The sequence below is a fragment of the Panthera tigris genome, chromosome C1, assembly GCF_018350195.1.
Source record: "Panthera tigris isolate Pti1 chromosome C1, P.tigris_Pti1_mat1.1, whole genome shotgun sequence".
In the NCBI taxonomy this organism is placed as follows: Eukaryota; Metazoa; Chordata; class Mammalia; order Carnivora; family Felidae; genus Panthera; species Panthera tigris.
Window position 1 is genome coordinate 65,712,323 of NC_056667.1, and position 26,597 is coordinate 65,738,919.

General features: G+C 34.3%; 1 long non-coding RNA gene across 2 annotated transcripts in view; it reads left to right on the plus strand.

The window, feature by feature from the left end:
- Positions 1-26,597, plus strand: part of LOC122241207 — a 51,156-nt gene that overhangs the window by 1,775 nt on the left and 22,784 nt on the right. The window lies entirely within an intron of this gene.

Sequence of the window (26,597 nt, forward strand, 5' to 3'; positions counted from 1 at the left end):
TTTTTTCACTAATTTATTGAGTCCAGAAATTAAAACAAAGTTAGGGTACATACGTATTTTTTCAATATTTATTATGAGACAATAACTTCAACATTAGATGTCTCTTTATCTTAATTCTTTGAGTATGTTGGGTTTATTATAATAGATCTTCAAGTTGTAAATTAAACTAAAGAGATCCTCCTTGATTAAAATATGAATGCTACACAAAAGTACCTCATTGTGGCAAGTGCAAATCCAAGTGATTTAACTGCTTGTGACTCTATCCTTTGAGTGCTTCGCTTAGTCTATTAAAAATAATGACAAACCTTCAAGATTTCAAAGAAATCCTTAAGGATTTTGTTTAATCAAAGGGTTACTGAAACATTTCTGGAGAGTCGACATGGTGGCTTTTATAGATTATGAAGACGGTCATTAAAAAATAAGATGGTATTTATCAGAGTAACATGAAAAAAAGCATCCCAGCATGCTGTAAGTGATAATGGGAATTTTTATTAATTTGTAACTATCACACGGTGTTTTGTAACACAGTCCTGGGCTTTGAGTGAAGCAAATGTGGCTTATTGATAAAGTCTTTTGGTTTCTAAGTGGTTGACATCTTAAGTGAAATACTTAGAACTAATAGCTTTATTAGTAAAATTGTCAATTCTGGTTTTCCTCTCAAACGCAATTATTAGATAATATTAGCTTACTGATATTGATAGATTTTCATACAAAAGTAAAAAAAAAATGGTAACATTTAGATATTTATAAGAGGTCTCTGCAGTTTTTATCAAGTACATTAAATCTTTTGTTATACTTAACATTTATTTTGCGTTATCATAATGAGCTTTTTTAAATAATTTTTTTAGTGTTTATTTACTTTTGAGAGAAAGAGACAGAGCACAAGTGGGAGAGGGGCAGAGACAGAAAGAAGGACACAGAAGCTAAAACAGGCTCCAGGTTCTGAGCTGTCAGCACAGAGCCCTATGTGGGGCTCGAACTCAAACCATAAGATCATGACCCGAGCCAAAGTCAGACACCCAGGCGCCCATAATGAGCTTTAAAAAAATTCACGTTAGAAATGTGTTGATATTGATAAGGTTGATCAAAAATTAAATTTAGGGGACAACATAAAGAAAAATCTGAGGTATACTTTTCAGTTATAAACAAACTAGAGATTCAGTATAGTGGTTTAATAGGAAACATAGTAAGAATAATCTAAAAGTCCTGGGGCACCTGCGTGGCTCAGTCGGTTGAGCCTACGACACGATCTCACAGCTGGTGAGTTCAAGCCCTGCGTCAGGCTCTGTGTTGACAGCTCAGAGCCTGGAGCCTGCTTTGGATTCTCTGTCTCCCTTTCTCTCTGCCCCCAACCCACTCGCATCCTATCTCTGTCTCTCTCAAAAATAAATAAACATCAAAAAAAAATTAAAAGTCTTTCCACATTATGAGTGCACATTTGTGATGAGGGATACCATTTCTTGTGTGCTTGCTGATTGTTTATGGAATTTAATTTCTTCATTCTCTATGTCTTGACTTTATTTCTCTACTTTTATTCTTACTCTACTTTGATTCTTTATTTCTTATATAGAATGTGCCACATTAGACACCAAGTTCCCTCCAGGACAAACCCTGTCTTGTGCAGCTATAGATAAGTAACTTTGAGTCCTATTGTATGCATACTCGTTGTTGTCCATTATTAAAATCTATTATGGGAATATTGCTACAGCAACAATGCTTAGGATGCCTTGACACAGGTGGCCTAGTACTACAATTAGTTCAACAAACAAACAAAAACAAAACAAAACACTTAGGCTGATCTGGACAGCAATCTCTCAGTGTTTATAAACAGCTTTAAAAGCATTCTCATTTTTTGACTAAGTAGTTCCCATTCTTGACATAGATTCTAAAATAAAAATAAACACCCTTAGATTTTGACAAGGTTTACACACTGAGGAATTTACACCCACTTTGTAGCATTCAAATATTGCAAACAATTTAAATACTTGACAGAAAGGAAATAATTAAAGAAATCACACCACAACTAGTCAATGTTATTTTATACATTCATATAAAATTGGTGATAGTAATAGAGTAAAATGGATATTTTGGGTTTTTTTTTTTTTTTGGTTATTTCAAGATGCTGATATACGTGCTAGTTTTTATTAAAACACAGTTTTGAATTCATAAAAAAATGAGAGTAAATATGTGATACATTTCAAATACAATAAATTATAGCTATATTGTAAGTCAGGGAGTAGAATTGTAAATTTAAATTTCCCACTCAAATATTAATTAACATAATAAAATATTTTTGGTGAGCCAAAAAAGAATATAAAGAAAAGATTTAACTCTAAAATGTTTAAAGGAAAATGATATTGGATCTCTTTTTTTTTTTTAACGTTTATTTATTTTTGAGACAGAGAGGGACAGAGCATGAACGGGGGAGGGGCAGAGAGAGAGGGAGACAGAATCAGAAGCAGGCTCCAGGCTCTGAGCCATCAGCCCAGAGCCCGATGCAGGGCTCGAACTCATGGACCGTGAGATCGTGACCTGAGCTGAAGTCGGAGGCTTAACCGACTGAGCCACCCAGGTGCCCCTTGGATCTCTTTTTTAAAAGCACTATTCTAAAAAAAGTGTAATATCATCAATGTTAACTCACGAGTATATTTTTGTGTAGATTGTTCCCTGTTGCTGTAAATGTGCATTTTGACTCTATACAAGTCAAGAGAATGATGCAGAGACAGGCTATAAAATAACTCCAAATACTTTATTCTAAATCTTTCATCTTTACGTAATAGATCCCTTAGTTGATAACTTTGAAAAAATCATTTAAAATAAGATTTTAAAGGGTCTTTTTTTTTTCTGGCTCTGCAAACTTTTTACTGATGGCAAGCTGTATATTTTGTTTTTGTTACATGAACATTTTCCTGATTTGTCTTTTTATACATTTTATCATGAATAAATGGAAGTTTTGAAGCAGCCTTAACTATATAACAATTTCCATATTGTTATGTTTGTATTCCATTTATTTGGAATGTTTTTGAAGTAGAGTAAAAATTATTTTTGAAAAGAGTTGCAAAACATAATACATTTGCCTATTTAGATTCATGGGCACAGAACTGGCTAGGCTTATAGAATAGTAATTGATTTGTCATTTCACATCAATAGTATAATAAAGTCAGTAATTTTCACCAGAATAAAATAATGATACAGATTTCAGATTTTTAAAATGCTAGCATGATGACATAATGCTAAAAAACAGACCGGTGTTTAATTTTTAAAAATAGCCTTGAATACTGAAATAACTGAACACAAGAGTATGCAAACCGTATTTTAAATGTTATCTATAAAGACTGTTCAATGACATAGAGGATTAATATGATATAATTACAAGTAAAGAACAGAAGGATACAAAATTTGCAAACACAATAGTATTAACAATAATAAGTACTATGTAGTAAATGTTTCTCATGCACCAGCCATTCGAAAGCACTTAGTGGATATAAATTCATGTACATTTTGAGATAACTCCATGAGCCAAATGAATTACCATTTTGGAAATAAAGATCTGAGGCTTAGCAAAAATAGAATGTGTCCAATTTCATCTATTGGTGATTGGTGGAGTCTGGATCACATCTGATAGCCCATGGTTTCACCTGTCATTATCAGTGTTGTTTTGCAGGCAACCCCTAAGAGATTCATTTAGCATTGCAAACTCAGTATGTGGACACACACTTATAAACGCTCACATAACTTTGTATATCTCAATATGTAGTTTTCAAGAGTGCTATATACTAACTTAAGTCATCATTTTTAGCCTGTGTCCTAATTGGGTATTGCATTTTGGAGAAGTAGATCCTCCTCTTCCTGTCAGAGCAACAGGAAAACAAACTTCCTCTTGTCAGAAGTGGCCTTAAGAACTAGCCAAATATCTTAGTCAGTTTTTGTCAGAAAAACATGAATGCCAATTATGGAAAAATTAGAGTTGTTTTTATGCAAAATCACCTGGTATTCTAACAGATAAAACTAAACTGTGTTCAACTTAACTTTTTACTTACTTGGAGGTCTGTTTTCTGACTAACATCCTAGCTGACTCACAAGAATATCACTGTTGAAAATCAAACATGTTACAGGAAACAAATTGCTTAGTGGACAGAGGTCAGAAATGAGTATATCTGGAGTTGCATTCTAAGGAAATTCCTGGCCCTATCCTCAATACTATTACTGCACAACCCCATAGAGGCAAAATCATGGCAGAATTTTAGATATTCATAGTAAAACATTTGCTTCTTCATGTCTTGAATATTTATTGAACACCTATGCAAGGAAATAATGATATAACGGCAAACAAGATGATGAAGCTTATCTATGTCTTTGTTGTTTATTCTTTCCATGTTTAGACTGTATCACCAGCACCTAGAACTACTTTCTTAGATATGCCATTTGAATATCAAAAAAAACCTTCCTCTCTTCTCCTCCTCTGTCTCTCAAACAAAAAAAAAAATCCAAAACTGTTTCTGCTTCCACATTTGATTTAAGGACAATTCCATCCTAACTGTTACTTGAGACACAAGCCTTAAGATCACCCTTGACTCCTCTCTCTCTCACCCAGCATATAACCCGTCAGCAAATTCTGTGAGCTCTACATTCAGAATCCATTTAGAATTATTTTACTTCTCACTGCCACCACCAACTTGATTGTGGTCCAAGCCACCATCATCTCTTTCCTGGACTTCTCCATAAAAATGGGCTTTCTTTACTGGACTTTCAATTCTCACCTTTTGTGCTTGCATAATCTGTACCCAATACAGCATACAGAGTGATCTTTTAAAAATGTTACTTGTGTAATGACACTCCTCAAGTCAAAGCCATCTAATGGCAATCTGTGTTCATTCAGAATCAAAGCCAAAGTCCTTCTACTGACCCACAGGCCTTATATAATCTGCTCTCCTTTTTATCTAATGTTACCTTCTATCATTTCTTTCTCCCTCTTCACTATTCATTTCAACTGTAGTAGCACTGGCCCCATTGGGGAATTTATTCTGACAGTCTCCCATCTGAAAATGTTTTCCTCCTGGTTTTCACATGGCTTTGTCTATCTCTGAGCACTGACATATTGCTTTTGCACTTCAGGTTATTTGCTGAAATGTTACCTTATAAATGATGCCCTTCTCTGAACCGCAGTCCTAAATTTACCACTCGTTTCTCCCCATTCTCCTCTTTATTTTTTCTCAACAGCATTTGCACCCATTTGAGAAACTTTATATTTAATTATTTATTTTGTTTATATATTATTTTCCTGATATATTTTAGGAGCCATGGGAATAGAAACTTTGGTCTAATTGGAACTCTTGACTAATTGGACCCACTGCATGTAGGACAGCACCTGGTCTTTAACCAACGTTCAGTAATATTAATTGAATGGTTGAATCAATTAACCAATCATTAAATCCATCAAATCTGAATAGTAAATGAATATAGACCCTGCGAATGAATAAGAGAGACAAGATTATTGCTTTCTGGAGTTCACAGTCTAGGAGAAGAGATCATTAAACAAGCATCTATATGTAGTATATATATATATACAGACTCACATATATAGAAGCATGAAGCAGATCCATAGAAAATTGAGCATGTTAGGGGCGCCTGGGTGGCTCGGTCGGTTAAGCGTCCGACTTCGGCTCACGTCATGATCTCGCGGTCCGTGAGTTCGAGCCCCGCGTCGGGCTCTGTGCTGACAGCTGAGAGCCTGGAGCCTGTTTCAGATTCTGTGTCTCTCTCTCTCTGACCCTACCCCGTTCATGCTCTGTCTCTCTCTGTCTCAAAAATAAATAAACGTTAAAAAAAAAAAAAAAGAAAATTGAGCATGTTAGTTGCCCTGCCAGGGCTGCCTGCTACAGATTTCTTCGTATTAGGGACCAAGGCACTTTCTGAAAGAGCACCTCACCTAAAAGAGCAGGGCATCAGGCAGATAAATACTCGTCATTAAGAAAGTTATGAAACAGTCCCCAAGACCACTCTCATTTCTGACATCACCTGCAGATTTCAGGGGTTCCCTAGATCACCCTCAGATTTGATAATTCACTAAAAAGATTCACAGAACTCACTGAAATCTGTTAAACTCACAGTTAGAGTTTGCGAAGGATACAGATTAGAATCAGCCAATGGGAAGAGAGATGTGAAGTTGAGTCTAGGAGAGATTTCTAGTTGTCTTCTCCCAATGCAGTCATGGATAGTGTCAACCCTTCCTAGCAATGGTATGAAGATATGCAGAGTATCACCAAACAGGAAAGTTCCCACAAGCCTTAGTGTCCAGAAGATTTATTGATGTTCAGTCATGTAGAGATGGTTGGCTACCTGCGTGACTGAATTTACTCTCCAGTCTCTTTGGTTGTCACACTGATTCCGCATAACCCGAAGTCCATACCATACATCACATTGTTATCATAGACTGTTTGATGTGGTCGAAAGCCTTCACATAAAAAACACAACACAACACAGCACAAGAAAACAAAATGAAACAAAACAAAATTTCATCACACAAGAAATTCCAAGATCTAGGGGTCTACCTCTTTGGAACCAAGGACAAAGGCCAGACTTCTCTTTCAGCCAGGTAAAAAATCTTTACATATACACAAAGCTCCACTTGTATAAGGGAAATTTTCTTCTGAGGATAGCATTGTTTTCTGTTTTTCAGATATTTTTCCTAGTCCAGTGCTTGTGTATACCCAGAACCTCGACCATTTTCTATAAATGCAACTCTCTTTATCTTGGCAGCTTCTTTTAATATCACTATATTCTCATGTAAGAATGGGAGCAGTCATGTTGCTATAAACCCTGTCATCCTGAGCATAGTTGAGTGGAGGGTAATATCCAATTAAAGACCTTTCTCAGGACTTTTAAAATTGGAATAAAAAGGAAAGATTGAAACTCCCCAAGTTTCAAGGCAAAAGATATAAACCATAGGACTTCTGGTCAACAGACAATTCTAGTGGACATAGGCTCTGGAGCAAAGTTATGTAGATATAACTTATGACTTTGCTATTATAAGCTAAGCAATTGTTCCCATGCCTCATTTTTTCATCTTTAAAATGAAATAATGATAATATATTGCTTCTAAGATTGTAACAAGTATTATATGTATTATATACAGGAGAATTAGCACTTTCAACAAGTACTTTGTGTTAGCTATTGTTATTGTTGCCAGGAAAGATATGTGTTTGCTGGAGGAAAATAAAAGCGGCATTCTCTCACAGAAAAAATGAAATACAAATCATTTTACAGATGAGTTTTATCAAATTTTCAAGAAATATATCATTTTAAGTAATCTTATAAAAGATTTAGAGAATAGAGAATAAAGAGGCAGCCTAGTCTATAAGCCCTATATAACATTAGTACCAAAATTAAGCAAGGATAGTACGAAAATATGGTAACAGTCTAATACATCAATATATATATATAAAAAAAAAAAAGACCAGTTTGGGTTTAGCCCAAGAATAAAACTTCAGAAAATCTTTAAGTAAATTTACCATATTAGCTGGCTAGAGAAAGAAAATAACACAGTGTAGTCAATAGATATAGAAAATAGCCATTTGCTAAAACTCAATACTCATTCCTGTTTTCTTTAAAAAATGTATAATAGAATAAAATATTTATGTTATAGCAAATATCATTGTTGTGGCAAAAAGTATAAAATCAGGGGGAAAAAAAGACAAAAAATGACTTATTATCACTTCTTCCAAACATTATACTGAAAGCCTGGCCAACAAAATAAGAAAAAGAAATGTAATGTATTAGGACTGAAAAGAATAGGCAAAGCTGCTATTATACACATTATTTTATAACATATACATTATTAGAAATAGTAAGAAAGATTGACAAAGTGGCTAAATATGGGATCAATATATAAAAATTGATGCAGTTTGCTCCAATTAAAAATACCATTTACACTATCAACAAAAAAACCCAATCCACTTTAAAATATATCATAAATTATGAAATTTTAATGTAAGTAAAAATTTTAATGTAATGTAAGTCTTTATGGAAAATTTAAATAGAATGATGTAATTCTGTCACTTCTCCTTAAAAATGATCTATACGCGTCTCCTGCGTGGCTCTGTCGGGTGAATGTTGGACTTCAGCTCAGGTCATGATCTTGGGGTTTGTGAGTTCAAGCCCTGCATAGGGCTTTGTGCTGACAGCTCAGAGCCTGGAGCCTGCTTCGCATTCTGAGTCTTCCTCTCTCTTTGCTCCTATTCCACTCTTGCTCTCTCTCTCTCCCTCTCTCTCTAAAATAAACATTAAAAAATGGACTATAGATTCAATTAAATTGGACACAAAATCTCAAGAGAGTTTTCAAAAACCAAAAATAAAATAGTCTCAGCTCTACTGGAACGCAATATAGATTAGCAGCAAGTAAGCTTAGCAATATCAAGTATTCGTGGGGTGTAGATCAAGTTACATTTTATATTTTAGTGTATCCACTTAGGAAGAAAAAAATCTACCCTTTATCAATTGTATTCCTAGATGTATAATTAGAGAAACTCTTGTAAATAAACCCTGGGAGACAGAAACAAAAATGTACATAGTTTGTAATACTAAAAACAAGCAAAAAACAAAATACTAGAAACAACCTACCTGAATATAGGGAAGATAACTGATAACTAAGATGAAGTTTATCCCCATAATGGAATATTTTTCAGTAATAAAAATTAATGAAACAAAAAGTGAAATACATTGATAAGTTTTAGAAATGTAATGAGGAGAGGAAAAAAAAGAAGTCACGGTAAATGACATAAAGTATGATGCCATTTTTTTGTAAATACCCCCCAAATATGAACTTCCTGTGCAAGGATAGTGCTAAAAACATAAAAAATGAGGGAATCATACTAAAAAATCCAGGATAGTGTTTACTTCCAAATGAGAGATAAAAATAAGACATGCAGAAGGAACGGACAATATATATGTGGTAGTAGCTAGTTTATTCTTATGCTTTATAGCTTGTATATGCTTACACATGGTCTTTCATCTGTTTCAAATATTTCTTATTTAAAATAATGGATAAAAATTAAACAAAAAGAATGAAGTAGTATGTGAATAATGCTTGCTACAAATAAAACAGAGTCTATACTCTAGAACTATTAAAATCGTATCATGTAACTTATTTTTCCTATGCTGTTGACCCATGATGTTCTCCCTCTCTTTAAAACTCTTAAAAGCATTTATCATAGTTATATCCACTTAGCAGGCAGCCAGTGAATATTAAACGGTGGCAATTATGACATTTATGCTTGTGTTAGTTTCTGTTGTATTCTTTGGGCTGATGTTACCTGAACAATTTGTTCCCTCATTTAACTATCCTGGTGAGGTTGAATTGCAATGAGCCACACTGTTTTTCAGTCCATGTCAATACAAGTTCCATGATTAATTACACATAAAGAAGAACTTGCTTTTAGTTCAATAAATTACACATCTGACCTTTTTATTAAGAGTCCATATATTCTTTAAATTAAGCACCTTTAAACTAAGAATTACAGTGTGCTTTATGAGTATTAACTCATTGGTTCCCATAACATTTCAAGAGAGGTTGTTAAAATTACGATCCTGAAATAACTTTAAAAATGTTCATTTTTATGAATGTGTATAACGGAAGGAGATTAGTGGTCAGTTGTTACAGGTGTATTTTCAGGTATTTTTAAAAATGCATTATTAACCCTTACAAATACTTTGTATTCAGTTAAACAAAGCAGTCTTAACATTTCTTGACAAACCTTGAAATTTTATGAGTTTATGATAAGAAACGTTAGAAAACACCATCACAGTTTACTTCAATACTCAAAAATAAAATACTGAAATACTTACCTCTACAGGCAAGAGGGACCACACTCCTAGGCTAATTACCAACATGTTTCTTCCTCTGCGTCATACATTCACACTTACTGTTTAAAAGTATGGGCTTTGTATTCAGAAAGCATGAGTTTGAATCTCACTTTTGCTACTTACAAATAATTGATCTTGGGTAGCTGGGTCTGGGTTTTATTGGGAAGTACAAAGATCAGCTTCAGAGTTCTGTATTAGCCTCATAGTTTTGCTATGATGATTAAATGAGATAATACATATCAAGCACACTTACTGCATGTAGCAATTTTCAATAAATGGGAGCAATTTGCAATCATTATTTTATAATAGACTGGCAAATATTATTGTGAAATTCTTCCAGCTGGCCTTCTGTTGATAATTGTTTTGATTAATAAGAAAATGGAGAAGTAATTTTAGATATAAAAATCTATCCTCCAGAATGAAATAAAATTTATCTCTAAGATTGTATTTAGGACCAACACTAGATAAAATTGTGAAATAGGCAAATTGGGTCTCTATTCTAACTTTGCTTTCAGTCTTGCCATTCTTTTGATTTGTACCATTGACCAGGCCTTTGCTTCTAGTCCTCTTCCAAACATCAGCTACCCTTCTCTACATTTGGCACATTGTTACATCGTGCAATAATGCACATAGCATGTATTCTTACATTAGCTAATAATAGCTGAGCCTGTTCAAGTATATTTAAGCTTTTGTATCAAGACATAAAGGAGTGAATCACTTAGGGTAAAATTATAGGACTAAATAGATCAGTAAAGGATAGATTCTCACTTTGAGCTGCCTGTTCTATTTCTATTTCCTGACTTTGGTGAGTAGCTAGGGTATATTTATCTGTACCTATGTTTGATGTTTGGAATCTCTTGGCCACTTAGTAAAGCTGTCAAAGTTATTCTGTCTGCAAATGCAAATGTAACTGAGTAAGCTTTGGACTGTGTTCAGTTCCACTGACCCCCAATTTTTTTCCTATTTCTTCTTTTTACAAAAATTTAAAAACGTTTTATTTATTCTTGAGAGAGAGAGAGAGAGAGAGACAGAGAAAGAGAGGGAGAGAATGAGCAGGGGAGGAGCAGAGAGAGAGAGAGAGAGAGAGAGGGAGAATCCAAAGCCGGTTCCAGGCTCTGAGCTGTCACACAGAGCCCAACACAGGGTTCAATCTCACAAGCCATGAGATCATGACCTGAGCCAAAGTTGGAGGCTCAACTGACTGAGCCACCCTGGTGCCCCTTTTCCTATTTCTTGTTAAAATGGCACCAAAACCGTGGCGACTCATAGCACTGGATCTTCTCAAAGTAACATGAGCCGCAGACTAGAAGAGGAAATGTCTGTCTTTGTGTGCCCATTTTTGTGTTTCTCCTAAACTTTTCCAGAACCTTGCTGCGTATGGATTCCCCCTTAATGTTGTACAGAATCGCTTCACACAGCCATTCCTGAAGGGATGCTGTTCAGAGGAATGGAAGTCTCCCTTCCAGCTTGGGCAGAGGCAGGGCTGGCTACCACTAGGGGGAGCCTTTTATGCCCACCTTCTTGTCTCCCCATTCCCCGCCCTTGGCAGTATTCTCAAAGGATTTCTCACAGACTCAGGTGCTTAATTCATGTTTCTGTCATGGCATGTTAAACATATTTTTATCATACCATGTCTACGTTGTATTCAAATTGAATATTAACAGTCTTGTCAACACAGCATGGGCTCCTGAGAGCATGGGCTGTGTCTTTCTTATTACTGCACCCCCAGAGGAGGCTTTTCATGTCTAATGAAGTGAATGAAAGACTGAGGGAGTGAATGTTTCCCCCCGACCAAAGCATGTTTCCATTCTGGAATTTTGTCATTTATCAGAGTTTTTTGTGCATATTTATCTCTAGAGCTCCTCTTGAACACATGCAGCCTTAAAATAACTCTTTCTGAACGTCAACAGCTTCTGATAAGAACAATGAAATGAAATAAAATTGAATTAGTAGAAAATTCTCTGCTGTTTAAGCATTTGGATCTTGAATTCAGACTTGTATTTATTTGTAAAACATTTGAGCAGAACCCACTAGGCGACACAGGCAGTCGGAGAGAATCAGTACTTCCCAGAAAATCAGCCAAGTACTCCCCCAAAATGTAGATGTATAAATGCAGAACGAAAAATGCAGGCGATTACTGACTAAATCAGAGTTAAATTTCCTTCTTCCCTAAGTTTTACCCGATGTATTCTGATAACTGTGTATTTTTTCACTTCTTCATCTTTTAAGTGATATTTTAATTTCAAAATATTAAAATCCGTAATGAAATGCTTACTAGTTTTGTAGTCATAATTTCAAACTTGCTGACTTCCTTTGCGATATATACTGTAGTTCAAATGTTTCCTCTTAAATTGCTATCTAGTTCCTGATAAATTGCTGTGATAAAAGTGCTTGGTCTGGTGGGAAGAAGTGACTATTCGTTTTGCTAATGTACCTCACATCTGTCATTTTCACTCCTAAAATACTTTGTTACACTACAGAATATAAAGCTTATAGAGTAGGCCTATGAAGTATATTTTCATTTGAAGAGTCACTATCTATGATGTAATTTGGAATACTGGAATGATTAGATCAGTCTTTTTGCTTTTCTATCACCACTAAGGAATAAGCTTGCTAAGTATAGAAATGTCAACTTTCATATTCCTTGATAAAATGAACACTATTTCCAGGATTTATTTTAGACCCAGATTGCAAGGGTGGGGATTGATTCTTAGTGCCCATTTATATACAGTTCAGTAATTCTTTGTGGTTGATAAGCACTACTTATTTTCTATGAACTTAGAAAAAGTGCATTTGCAGAAGGAAAAAATGTCAGGAAATGTGGGTGGTACCCTGTTAATTCAATTAATTTAAGACTGAGAGTATATAAAAGAAGGAAGCAGATATCAACTTTTGAAAAAGGAATCTACAGTACTTGGCATGGTGCTCATAAATAATAGGTATTCAAGTACCTTTTTAGTAAGTGAATGTTGAGAAATGGATGGTATAAAATGTTTTTTTTTTTTTTTTCCAAAAGAAAGCTTTGCTCAGCATATTAAAAATATTTGGCAGGGAAATTCAGAAAAGAATATCTTTGTTAACAAAATATATTCTCTTTTAATCTTTCTTTTTATCAAATGACTCAGCCAAAGGAAAAGATATAAATAAGATGTCAAGTGAGTATAGAGACATGAGTACAGTAAATCATCTTAATACTTTCTGCAAAGTATATGTTTATAGTACTTAACCTAGGAAATATAAATAAATCAAGATGGAAGCATTTTAGAAATTATGTGAAGGTTGACTGGGACTAAAGAAATTGAAATATATATCTATTTAAATTTACATGTAAAAGTATTTTTGTCTTTATATCCCACTGAGAAATTGCGATTTAGGCTAGATTCTACCCAGTCCGAAGTTTGAATGGTTGATGAGCCATCTTCATGAGGTACATAATAATAACCCAATATGTATGTATGTATGTGTGGGTGTTTTATAATATATAGACTGCTGGTTTTGAAAGTGGGATGTCGATACTTGTACTATGAGGCATTTTAGGAAATAAAAACAGGGACTAATCAGTCCAAAATGTTTGGCTAAAACAAACATTTAGCCAAGAAACAAAAGTAATCAAGAATTCATTCTGAAACAAGATTTTACATAATATATCATCGTTAATTATAAATCACACCCAACCATATAGATACTCTGAAGTCACATCAATAAGGAAACAGTGAGATATTATTCTTTACATCTTTGTTTTGTCTTTATTTTATTTTATTTTATTTTTAAGTAAAAGAGAAGAGAGAGTGAGACAGAATCACAAGCAGGCTTGTGCTGTCAGCACAGAACCTGACACAGGGCTCAAACCCACGAACCACGAGATCATGACCTGAGCTGAAATCAAGAGTCAAAAGCTTAACCGACTGAGTCACCCAGGTGCCCCTGTTTAGTCTTTTAAAGTCCACTTTTGTACATGTTTATGTTATATTTAAGAGATTAATCCTGCATGGTATTATATACAAATATACATATATGGCAGAATACTAAAAAATGTAACGGATATGTGACTCTAATGACAGAATTTTGGAGGCAACTGATAGACTATAGAGGTTTGATGGAGCTTCAGAACCTGGGAGGGTTTAAGAAGAGACATCAGGGAGCTTCAAAACTTCCTGAAATTGTATGCAAATCTAAGCGCATGTGCTGACCCATAAAGAGAGCCTGCAGAGCTGTCGTGACATTATCATGGAAAACAGTGACTCATTTTCACTTAAAAACAACCACATGTTATCAATCCCTTATAGATTCGGAGTGAAAAATATTTAAATATATTGGGAACTAATATTTGGTATATATTAAGATGTTTGAATAAATTTTTAATAAATTGGATTCATTGCAAAATAAATAAGGCTTCATAGAATGATATAGGTTGCAAATATATATAATTATACCAACTGGCGGAAATGCATCAAATAACAGGTGTGACAACTGATAGCTAAAATGATATTTAATAGAAATTCATATGGTAGAATTTCATTTTTTCTTTTCCATTTAGTCATCAAAAATACATGATAGACAGTATAAAATGAAAACAGATGAAATGAATTTCCACATGGGTTCTGCCAAGTTTCATCCTCTCAGTGAGTCCTGAGGAAGTCCAGAATCCATTCCCGCAAGTATGACTGGAATCTGCAGAATCTGTGAATTACTTCTTCATTCTGCCAACTGACAAACTGCTCAATGTGCAGGAACACGAGGCAATGGAAGGCAAGTTAGTTTATTAGGGTATCAGGATTGTTTTCCTTCCTCACCTCTCCCCTGCCTTTCCATTTCCCTTCCTTATCTCCTTGCAGGTCGCCCACTGTCCCTCCCTTTCAGTTTGCTTTGTAGTTTAAAAAGTTATAGTACTTTCAAAAGCTATGACCATGATATTTTATTTTCACAAATTGTGTAAGAAACGGAGACATTAAAATGCAATACATTGCTCACTATGTTCTGAGTTAAGACAATTTCACTGTACTAAAATAAAGAATGGAGTCCACCCAGGAGAAAGTGTTAAAGTTGCACTGGAAAAAATGAATTCTTAGCCAGTCATAGTCTCTCCTCAGTCTATATGCTAATAACCTTTGGCAGTTATATACTGTTACTTCCTGTCACTCAATCAAAAAAAAATCTACAAGTTATCATAAACTTTCTAATTGAGCTTATTGAAAGAAGCAAGTAGTTTTCACTGTGTCTTAATTTGTGGGACCCATTAGCTACCTGCATTACATTGTAATATATTATTTTTCACAGGAAATCAGTAATAGGGCTTAAAGAAAATTTTCAAGAGTTAGCATTCAAATGTCTTTGACATATAAATGATACACAGTTGCTATCACTGTATTTCAAGTTTTATAAACTGCATCAAAACTAATGACATATTATAAAACATGGAAATTTAGAAATAGAACTATCATGATTATAAAATATTATACATTTATCTTAAAGCAACCTCAAGAAATGATTACTTTTTTGAATCAAGTAAATACTAATGTGAGATATCTAAAGGCAATTGATATTAATAGTATTGACAGCATAAGTTCCTTTCTATTAAGTGAACTGATTGGCTTTAAAATAAAATATGAATATAATTAAAGCTGATTCTAATCAACTCTAGAGGTTTTATAATTAGAACATGATTTACAAATATTTGAACTCAGAGAAAAATGAATACTTTTGAATATTATAATAATTATATGTATTTTTCAATTCTGACATACTTTTAAAATGCAATACAATGTACTAAAGAGAAGTGTCTAATACCTAAAAATTGAAACAATCATTTCCCCACTATTTGCTAAAATATTTAATGAAGAATAAACAAACAAGGTTAGTCTTCCTGCTTTTATGTATTAATTTTAGAGATTAGAATATTTCAACCTTTGTGTATTTTAGTCTATCCCTTAACTCATGGGAAATTTTATTTTTAATAGCTACCAAAATGCTCTATGATCAATGATTTTTTTTTCATTTTTGAGAGAATCTTTTCTAAGAATCCTGAAAGACTCCTTCTCTTGCAATGAGAAAAAATCTGTATTCTAGCCCCAGTTGGGCATCTTATGTTTCTATCCACGGCACATTATGCAACTTCACTTAGCCTTTGTTTTCTTACCTGTAAAATGGGGATTGTACAGTTTGTCTTGGCTCCCTCATAGCTTCTTTTTGAGGAGGTGGAAGGTAGGGATCATTTGCAATGATGGATATGAAACAATGTTTGACTTAAAAAGTACAATCTACCATCTGCATTGCTATGTTATTAGTGATTTATAAAACTATGGATTTCTGATTGTGACAGCTAATGTGGAAGTTTATTGTTGGATGGATATTTGGGGACCTAAAATCCAATCCATTTATTTTCCAGACCAAGAGAAACTGACTCCATGATTTGTTGAGTGACTAGATCTTAAAATTCTTTACTTCACTCACTTTATTATGACATATCAACTTTGTTAATTCCTTATTTTATTATTATCAACAGATTTCCATTAAGGTTCAGTTATCTGATAAATCTAGGCATTTTATCTGGCTTATGCAGGGTGGTTTAACTACCAAAAATGCATTAAGATGGGATGAAAGTGTATCTGTTAAATCGGGGTTAAATTTGGGGTTAAATGGGGTTAAATTACCCACAAACACTAATCATCACCATCCGCAGAGTAATCTATTATATTCATATAGAGCTTTATTTGGCAGTGTACTTTACAACTTGAGTCAATCCTCACAAAAATGGTACAAGATAGAAATGTTGGAGAGTGCCAATGTTTTGTCCAAAATTCTTCATGCAGCAAAATTGTTTTTTGTTTGTTTGTTTGATGTTAAATTTACTGATCTCCAACAACACAATAAATTAGAAGCTGAGTAGTTTCAAAGTAAATTAATTTAAAATATTGAAATATCATTTTATAGGTATACTGCAGTATAATTAAAATATGACTTATTCCTGTCCAGAATCTAATAGTGTCTTGTCTAAATGAATTTCCTAGAAGTTGTTCTTAGATGTGCTTAGCTCCTGCATATTCTTAGTTCTATCATGCCATGTTGGACCTTAAATTAGGTAGTTCCTAAAGAAAATTTTGGCACAGACATGACACTATAAAAATGAAGGTACTGTTTGGACACCAGAGAAACTTAATTTTGGAAAAGGCTAAGAACTTGACTCTTTGTGCTTTTATTCTTTTATTAAATTTACTACAAATTTCATCCTATCAGATAGGCTGGGTGGACTTCTCTACTATTGCATTTGAATTAAAAAAAATTTTTTTAATGTTTATTATTTTTGAAAGACAGAGAAAAAGAGAGAGACAGAGACAGAGACAGAGACCAAGCAGGGAAGGGGCAGAGAGAGAGGGAGACACAGAATCTGAAGCAGGCTCCAGGCTCTGAGCTGTAAGCACAGAGCCTGACACGGGGCTCAAACCCAGGAACCCTGAGATCATGACTGAGCTGAAGTCAGATGCTTAATTGACTGAGCCATCCAGGAGCCCCATCTACTGTTGCATTTGAATGATGTTTTATGAAATGTTAGCTTGAGAGCAAGTGGAGTGTTGTTATGGGAATTATATTAGTTCTTTTTGTGATTTATTAGAACAACTGAAAATTTTTCCTGCCCACTTTAAGGTACACAGCATTTGTGGATTTTTGCTACCAGGAATGGTTTTGACTGTGTAATAAGAGATATACAGTTGCTCTCCTCTATCCATGGGGAAAAGTGCCAAACAAATGACAGGTATGACAATAAATATTCACAGCATTTGAATCCTAAATGATTTATTTTTGAGTAGCAATCGAGTTATGTTGTCAAAAGAAATGTCATTCTGTGATGATGAATTCTTAATCTTTGAGTTTTTCCTAAACCCTTTCCTTTTCAATCTGAATTTTAACTTAAAGAGATTTTTGAATGCGAATAAAAATGTGTCCAAATTTATTATCGGGGTCTACGTTTTACACATGATTTTCTGAGCATAAGTTGTTTTTAGAGATCAAAATGATGGTGGAAAATAATTTTCTCTTACCTATTGCATAGTGAAGTAAAAATAAGATTATTTGTTATGACAAAATGCCAGCAAGTGTAATCTCATAACATTACATTATATTTAACTGCTTTGTTTAACTGTGAGTAAGTTTTGGGGCTATGTATAAAATAATTGCTTAATTAATTCTTTAAAAGGCAAAGCAATCTTTTTGTAAAAACTGCCCTTTCTAGATTTTTTACATGAATTTGATCATGACTCTAATCATTTCATAAAAGACTTTAAAAATTTTTTTTAATGCTTACTTATTTTTGAGAGAGAGAGAGAGAGACAGAGAGACAGCGTGCACAAGTCGGGGAGGGGCAGAGAGAGGGAGACACAGAATCTGAAGCAGCTTCCAGGCTCTGAGCTGTCTGTCAGCACAGAGCCTGAGGCAGGGCTCCAACCCCTGGACCAGGAGATCCTGATCTGAGCCGCAGTCGGACATTTAACAGACTGAGCCACCAAGCATCCCCATAAAAAACTATTTGATGTAGTGGACATTTTAAAAATCGAGTGTGATAATTTTATGAGGAACTATTTCATATTTATCTGTTTAAGGAATCAGATATATTTCTGATAATAAGTGATTTGCTTTCATGCTGTATGCGGTAAAAACAAAATACTATGTTTTTATCATGTGCCTTGGTTATAGACTATGAGTTTGCTTTGTTTTGCTTTAATAATACCGAGTTTCCTATCAGCTGCTGAAGAATGAAACGAAACATTTTTAGAGTAGTATAACATTTAGGTGTTCTTTATTAAAAGACACTGCTGTTCCTCAAAGTTTCAATACTTTCAAAAGAAATCAACACAATATATTTTTGTAGACATTAAATACAATCTCTGAGTGAGCAAGAAAATGCTGCATATGGCAGTGTCTTAAATGGGAAACTCTCTTGCTGTCGTGTTTCTAAAAAGGAGTCACAGCTTGCATTTAAAAGTCTCTTCAGACAGCTGAGGATATTTTCAGAAATATATCATTCTTACAGTTCTGAGAAAGTGTTGTTACTAGTTCTTTGGAAGAGCTACCATCCCAAATCTAAATGACTCGTGTAGAACACACACACATACACACACACACACAAAATTTAAAATCTTTAAATTATGATTATCATCAAAAAGTATGTTCAGGAAAAGCTATTGTCGGGTTATAAAAAACTCATGATCTTTTCTCTGGAATAAAGTCTAGAAAGATAAAAAACGATCTAACAACTTTAAAACATTTCAAGAAGCAGCAAGGGCAGACTATGTTACAACTTTTGTTAAAGTTTATAACAAGAACAAAGACAGATGGTGTAATTTACTATATAATTATAATAACTTATGCTTATATGATCCATTATGGTTTCCCTGCTTTGTTTCCCAATTAGGCATCTCATAGCAGTGCTGTAAAACAGTGCAGGGAATTTTTTGCCTTTTTCAGATGAGGAAACTATGTTCAAAACTTTGCCTAAGGGTTAAGCTGGAACTTAAACCCAAATCAGAGCTGAGTATTTTTTTTTTCCTCATAGTACACTCACACACATTATTCTGTTCTTAATTTTCCTTTCAAGTTCCTTTCATGGAGAATGAGCATGCGCAATGGCCCGAGGTCCAGCTGGTATTCTGTTCATTGAACACACCTGTGCTTGATCTCAGGGTCCTCATTTGTAAAAGAGAGGCTTGAATTTCACGCTCTTCTTTAGCTACTCCCCACTCTCCCATCTAAATGTGAAAATGATTTTCAACCCAGAAGGCACACAACATTTATGATCAAGGGACATTGTAGATATGAGATATAGAGGAGTCTCTGAGATTTTCTAAGGGCCTTACGTAAATAACGGAATAACAGAGGTGCAAAGTCATGACTGCCTGATAATTCTTTCAAAACTCTTGGAGAATGAGAGTTTCAAAATACTGAGGAAAAATGACCTCATGACCAAAAGGAGATTTAGAAAACTCTAATTTGGTTGATTCTGAGAAAAATTGCTAGAGAGTTAATGTTTGTGAGCGTTTAGAAAATAAGGTAGTGATAAGAGGGGCAAGCATGGTCTTTACCAGTAGGCATGTTAAATTAACTTTTAAAAATTACAATACGAGACTGGCAGATTGGTTTATGTGTGTGTGTGTGTCACCATGGAATAACTTGCTTGATGTTCTGTGGTCAAGATGAAGAAATCAATGCAGGCTAGATCAAATTCAGGTTAGGTTGACTTTTAGGAGAATAAGCAGCCCTAAAGTGTATTGACTGACAGTTCAACTTAGCCTGGTAAGAGATCTCTAATCTAATTGACCATATGCTATGGTTAACTTTTGTTTGTTTGTTTGTTTGTTTTTAGTATATATTTTTACCTGTTACTTAGAGATCTGTTTTAATATTGGTTTTACGTCTTTCAAAAATTCAGTCTTATATTTGACCTTCTGTTTAATGAAGAAACAATCTTTTAAAATATTGGTCTATACACCTTGGGCATCCCAATGAGTAGTTTTCGTTATTGAATCAGTATTTTCTCTTTAAAACATCCAACAAATTGGGCCTCCTACATTTATTGCCTTGATGTGGCTTGGTGTCAGAAGATCTCTGAGAGATCTTTGATGAATATTGCTAAATCTTTCTAGGGTGTAAATGTGTTGTCACAGCCATGACTTTAATTTGGTAGTAAATTTACTGTTCCTCTCCAAAGCAAACAGACAAAACATTCCATTTATTTGACTAAATGGAGATAATTTCCTTTCTCTTCTCTCAAAATACCTGCTTTTGATTTTTTCCATTAAATAGTTACTTAATTTTTTTAATGTTTATTTATTTTTGAGAGGGGAGAGGGGCAGAGAGAGGGGGACACAGAATCTGAAGCAGACTTCAGGCTCCAGGCTGTCAGCACAGTGCCTGACCCAGGGCCCAAACCCACAAGCCATGAAATCATGACATGAGCTGAAGTCGGATGCTTAACCGACTGAACCACCTACGTGCCCCTAAATAGTTCTTTAATTTTAACAGCCTTTCCATATGGAGTTGTATTTTACATATTTTAATTGCATGACTGAAGGATTAAAATTTGGGCGTAGACTTTCAGAAGAAAAGCAGTATGCACAGGCTATCTGGAGTGTTTCAGGAGAGCAGTATTAGATGTACCCCAAAACAAAAGTTTTCAACCGACGGAGAATTTGACTTTTGCAATATTATACCTGGCATTGGAAACTTTATTTCTCACCAAGCCAGCGTATATTACTTTTAAAGATATTTGTATGAATGTTTTACTGATGTGTCTTTATGAAGAAAAGAGTCAATAGCTACATTAATGCTAAGCTCACTTGAATGTCCCATTGCCTACCCTACTTTGTAATTTGTAGTATGGAGCCCAAACAACAGTAATCTGCAGTGAAGACAGTCGTTTAGGATATTTTTAAAAGTAATAAATAACAAAGAAACTAATTTTAAAAGTGAAACGTGAAGTTTACTAATCTAGCAAAATTTGTGCAACCTAGAGATTTCAATCTGACATCAACTTTGTCGCTGGGGATTAACCATGCATCTTTAAGTAAGTTAATACGAAGTGTATGTTGTTTGTGAAATATCCTTTATGTGCAAAGGTATAAAAGCACAAAATAAGTATTACTTCTAGTTTATATTACCATATCTTTCGTTGTATGAGCTTCTATTTTAAGTGGCTGATCAAAATTAATGTGGTTCTTCTACCCAATGGCATTTATTTTGGTTATAAGATTAGAAATGTAAATTTGCAATAAAAGAAGAAAATAGGAAGCTGGTTTTAATGAATATTTTACACATGACTAATTAACAGAATCCCCTACAGGAATTTGGAAGTAATAAGGAATTGACTGAAAATAAATTAAAAATTAATAAAGGAGTCTCCAAACAACTTTGTTTATGAACATTTAACAGTTGCTTTCTTAGTTATGAATATTTCAAGCTGTTTTGTTATTCAGCATGTATTATTCTTGTAGAGTTCATAATTTTAGAGGTGATTAGACAAAAAGGGAGTAACACACAAAACAAAATGTCTTAAAATGATAAAAACCCACCTTGGGAAAACTTGCTAATGGAAAAATAATGGCTTAATATTCATGATTTTTGTCTAACAATACCTGCAAAATGGGAGTCTGATTCCATATAAGGATCATAAACCTTGAAAGGAGTAAAGGAAAACCCAGCAGTTGAGTTCCATGAACAATGTAATTGCTTTTGGAGAAGAAACTTTTGAGCAGAAGAAAATGCTTCTTTTTGCCAAACATGTTGAAAATTAGTTTAAATGATAGTGATTCATTCTTGCGTGTAAATTGTTGAGAACGTCTTTCAAGAAGGTATATAATCAAATCATCTTTCTTTAGGTATATTTAGTCTGAATTTATTTAGGTTGCTAAATATTTATGGACACCTCCTCTCAGTGTTGGCAAACTAAAGGCATAAATTGAAGAACTTTAGCTACAATATATCAAAAGACACATTTTTAAGCAACTTCAATTTATTCCCAAAATTGAAAGGGAAGAATCAAACAGAATAAGTGGCAATGATTCCTTCTACTTATCATCTCTTGATGGAAACAACACTGAAGGACTTTCAATTGTGCTCTGTACGTAAAGGGTGGAATATGTTTGGAAAACATGCTGCGTAAAATAAATGTGAAATACACCTTTCAGATATACACAAATTATCAGTTGTATTCAGATGAATAGATAACATTTTGAATGGTTGAATTAACACACATGATAATAGATTCAAGTATTGAGTAAAAAAGAAGCAGTTATAAAGTTACCTCAAGGATAAGTCATCAATCTCTTGCAATATTAAAATCTCTTAATATAGTTTAAAAATTAGTAGATGTACTAGAAATATTTCATAGGAGAAAATAGACATATGAGACTGTTGTAGCCCTGAGAGCATTTCAAGAGAAAAGAAAATTCTATTACTAAAGTTAGATATATCAATATTCTTTAACATTCTTCCAACCCTGAAATTCAGTAATAAAAAATACCTTTTTTGGTTATAATATTACTTTTAACAAGAAAAAAATGTTTCCTACGTCTCCTACAAATTCCAGAACCAAATTTCATTATAAATGCTCTTATGTAAAGTGTTCTCATTACCATTAGTTCAACTATCAATCTATCTACAAGATAAACATTTCAGTTCAAAGAGAAAAAAGAAAGCTTTCTCCTTCGTATTGGTGATCAAAATCTGAACCACTGATACCTTGCGTATTTCTTACTGTAATTTGCGATTTCAACTATAGAGTGATTTTCTTCTGAAAGATAAAGAAGCAGAAAGACTTAAGTCAGCATGATGTTGTGCTTCACATGAATAGATTGCATTTGATCAGAAATGGAAATGTTGAAGGGACAGAGAGGAGAAAACCAAGAGAAACAAAAAAAGTGGTATGAGAGAGGGAGGGAAGCAGGAAGGAATCCTGCCTTTACCTACTGGGAATTAGATGTTGTATGTATTATATGCCAAGATCCTTGGAAATAAATTCCGTAATACTACATAATTGTACTTTGCTTAGCCTTCTTCCTTTAGCCAAAACAGAATACAGCAGGAGGAGCGCTGTGTTTTCCCTGGTGATCTCCTCATTGTACTCCTTTACTTCTCCTTCTTTTCTTTTTTTCCTCTTTCACTCCTCCCCCTCTTCCTGCATTTTTCCTTTCCCTCCCCACTCTCCTCCCTCCTCTTCCTCCACACCTTTCTCCTTCTTCTTCCTCTTCTTTCTCTCTCATTCTTTTCCTTTCCCCTCTCACCGTCATTCTCCTTATATTTTCTCTGGCATATTCCTCAAACTCAGAGAAGTAGAATTTATGATTAAAACTCTAGAATAAATTTTGTATTTTGAAATTAGCAGGCAACAATTATAGGCTCTAAATAATATTACTATTAAGAATTGTTTTTCTCTCCATCTTTAAATAAAAGGCCAAGACATCTTACTTTAGTTTTGATCTTGTCATATGCAAAAAATTTAACTTTATCAGAATATCAGTTACCCATGAATGAAATTCACTAAATAAAATTTGCTTCAAGAATATAGATGGTTGCAACCGAGTCATTTAAATACTTGTACTAAATTTGAGTTCAGATATTCATTTTGTTGCAAAAACAATTAATGATATAAGAATGTATTCACCTGCCAACTTTTTTATTAGCTATAGGACCAGACATTCCAATTTTATCATTTATGAAGTTTGGGATATTGAAAGAAGCCTAGTCTTCAGTAGCAGATACATAATGTAATTTAAAGTAGAAAAGAAAACAACTTGAAACTCTGGAATTGCAATTTTATTTGTCATTGCTGTCACTTTCATGTTATTCCTTCCTTGAAAATGTATACAGCTCAGTGGGAGAGGGAATGGAACACGCAGGTTTATGATTTTCTGAACTCCTAAGCCAACAACAAGCAAATACAGACATGCAATTAAAGTTATATTTATTTCAAAAGATGAAAATTAATGATAACTTCTGATTCTAGAATGAGCCAAGGTCTATACAATACCTTGTGGGTGTAACTCTTCTTTCTTGTAACTGTTTCAGGGAGTCAGTATCATGGTGGGCAAGTAGCTTCTTCCTGAGTGTTTTAATGATACCCTCATGCCCTGAAAGAATTAATGATCCTTTTCAGTTAACAATATATCAGGGACTCTAGTGAAAGAATGGTCCAAACACGGGCTCAGTAGTCAGGAAACCTGATTTAGTTTTAACACCACTTCTAATGCAATTCTCCAACTCTGAGTAGCTCAGTTAAGTGATAGTATCTTAGTTCCTTAGTACTCTCACAGGAAAAACAGTTGCCTGGATGATTTAAAATAATATCATTCATGGGGCACCTGAGTGTCTCAGTCACTAAACATCTGCTTTTGGCTTAGGTCATGATCTCACAGTTCATGGGTTCGAGCCCCCAGCCAGGCTCAGCACAGAGCCTGCTTTGGATCCTCTCTCTCTCTCTCTCTCTCTCTCTCTCTCTCTCTTTCTCTCTCTCTCTCCCTCCCTCTGCCCCCTCCTGCTCTCTCTCTTTCTCTCTTTCAAAACAAAAATAATATCCTTCAATAATTATTGTTTACTAAGGAGACATAAAAAGGATTGTGTCAATTTTGTGTGATTTTTCTGTAAAGAAACTACTGGAGAATTCCCCGTGAACCAATGGGAACTGCTCTGTTTATTGACTTGAAATTTCCTTTCTAGGTGGTGAGAATTGGGTACGTGACCGTGACTGCTTATGCTAGTGTCAAATGGACTGATAAAGAGTTGAACAATGAATGATTTTACTTTGCTTCCAACAATATCAAAGGCCAAGAAATACAAAACCAATTATTTTCCAGGCAGCATACGTCCGGAAGGATGGCATTTGATAACAGGTGCTAGAAATGATTGGAGATCATCATGTGGAAACTTGCCCATTCTGCTTGTAGGTGCCTGTTCCTAAAAAGCCACTACATTCCTCACCTATACTTGTTTATGATAGTCTTTTCAAAAGTATTTGAACACCTTCCAACTAATCTATTTATAGGCAGATATTTACTATATTTAGCAGGTATTTACCCGCTTATTTCATTTTAAAGCCCAGTAAAGAAGTAGCCTAGTCTTCTTAATTTGCATATAACAGAGAGCCATTTATGAAATGCCGTATTTTAGAAATTAAAGTATGAGGCTTTAGAAAGCCAATAACAATCATCTTTCATTCATGTATAGTATTACAGAAGCTAAGTAAACAAATGACTTTCCTCATCCCAAAAATACTTACGTATGTGATACATAGTGGAATTTTTGGCATATGGGACATGTTCAAAATTATGTTGCTTCTTGCATTTTTGTTTTTTGTGAGGGTTGGGGGTAGTAAGAAGAAAATGGTGCTGTGATTGGAATTATTAGCTCTACAGAAAAGATGGTGGACTTCAAGTATTAGAATTCTTTCAAACCAAAACAAAGTGATGACAGGAAATCCTTCCAGTCTGATTCTACATGGTACTTCTTGGGATTAAAAAATTTAAATAATCATTGACACAGTTAGCTGAAAATAGCACAGTCATTTTGTGACAATTTCAGACAGGAAGTATTTGCGCTGGATAAGTCAAAGTTACTATTTAATCCAACTTCTTTCACTAAGAAATTACCAGATTAATCTAACATCCTTTCACTAAGAAAATATTTATAACTTATGCTATGGCCATGCAGGAGTGAACAAGACAGTCAGAACTTCTGCTCCCCTGGAGCTCATTGTCTAGTAAGAGAGACAGTAGATAAATAAACCAATAAATCCATTAATAAAGGCAGCGAAGAAAATAAAGCACAAGGTGTGCATGGAAGTTTGACAGGTGCTGCTAGTTGCTTATTCACTCTTCCTTCATTGCTAACACAATATCACTGCTCTTCAAGGTGGCAAGAATTTTACCTGTTTAGGCATCCTTTGCAGCTAACGGTAGTCATGACACCATTCTGAATAATAAAATTTAGAAAGACTTCTGAAATTTCTGGGATATTTTTGCTTTCCATATTCAGGTGTGCGCCCTCCTCTGCCATTTACTTCTTCGCTGGAATGCAAAAGTGATGGCTGGCACTAGAGAAGCCACACTGTGACCATGTGAGAAAGACAGGACAGTGTCCTGAATTAACTTTACCAATTGCCTACCTGTTTCTTATGCATGAGAAAAATAAAGTATTAATTCAATTAAGCTACTCTTTGAATTTTCTGTTGGTTGTGGACAAATGTGAATCATACT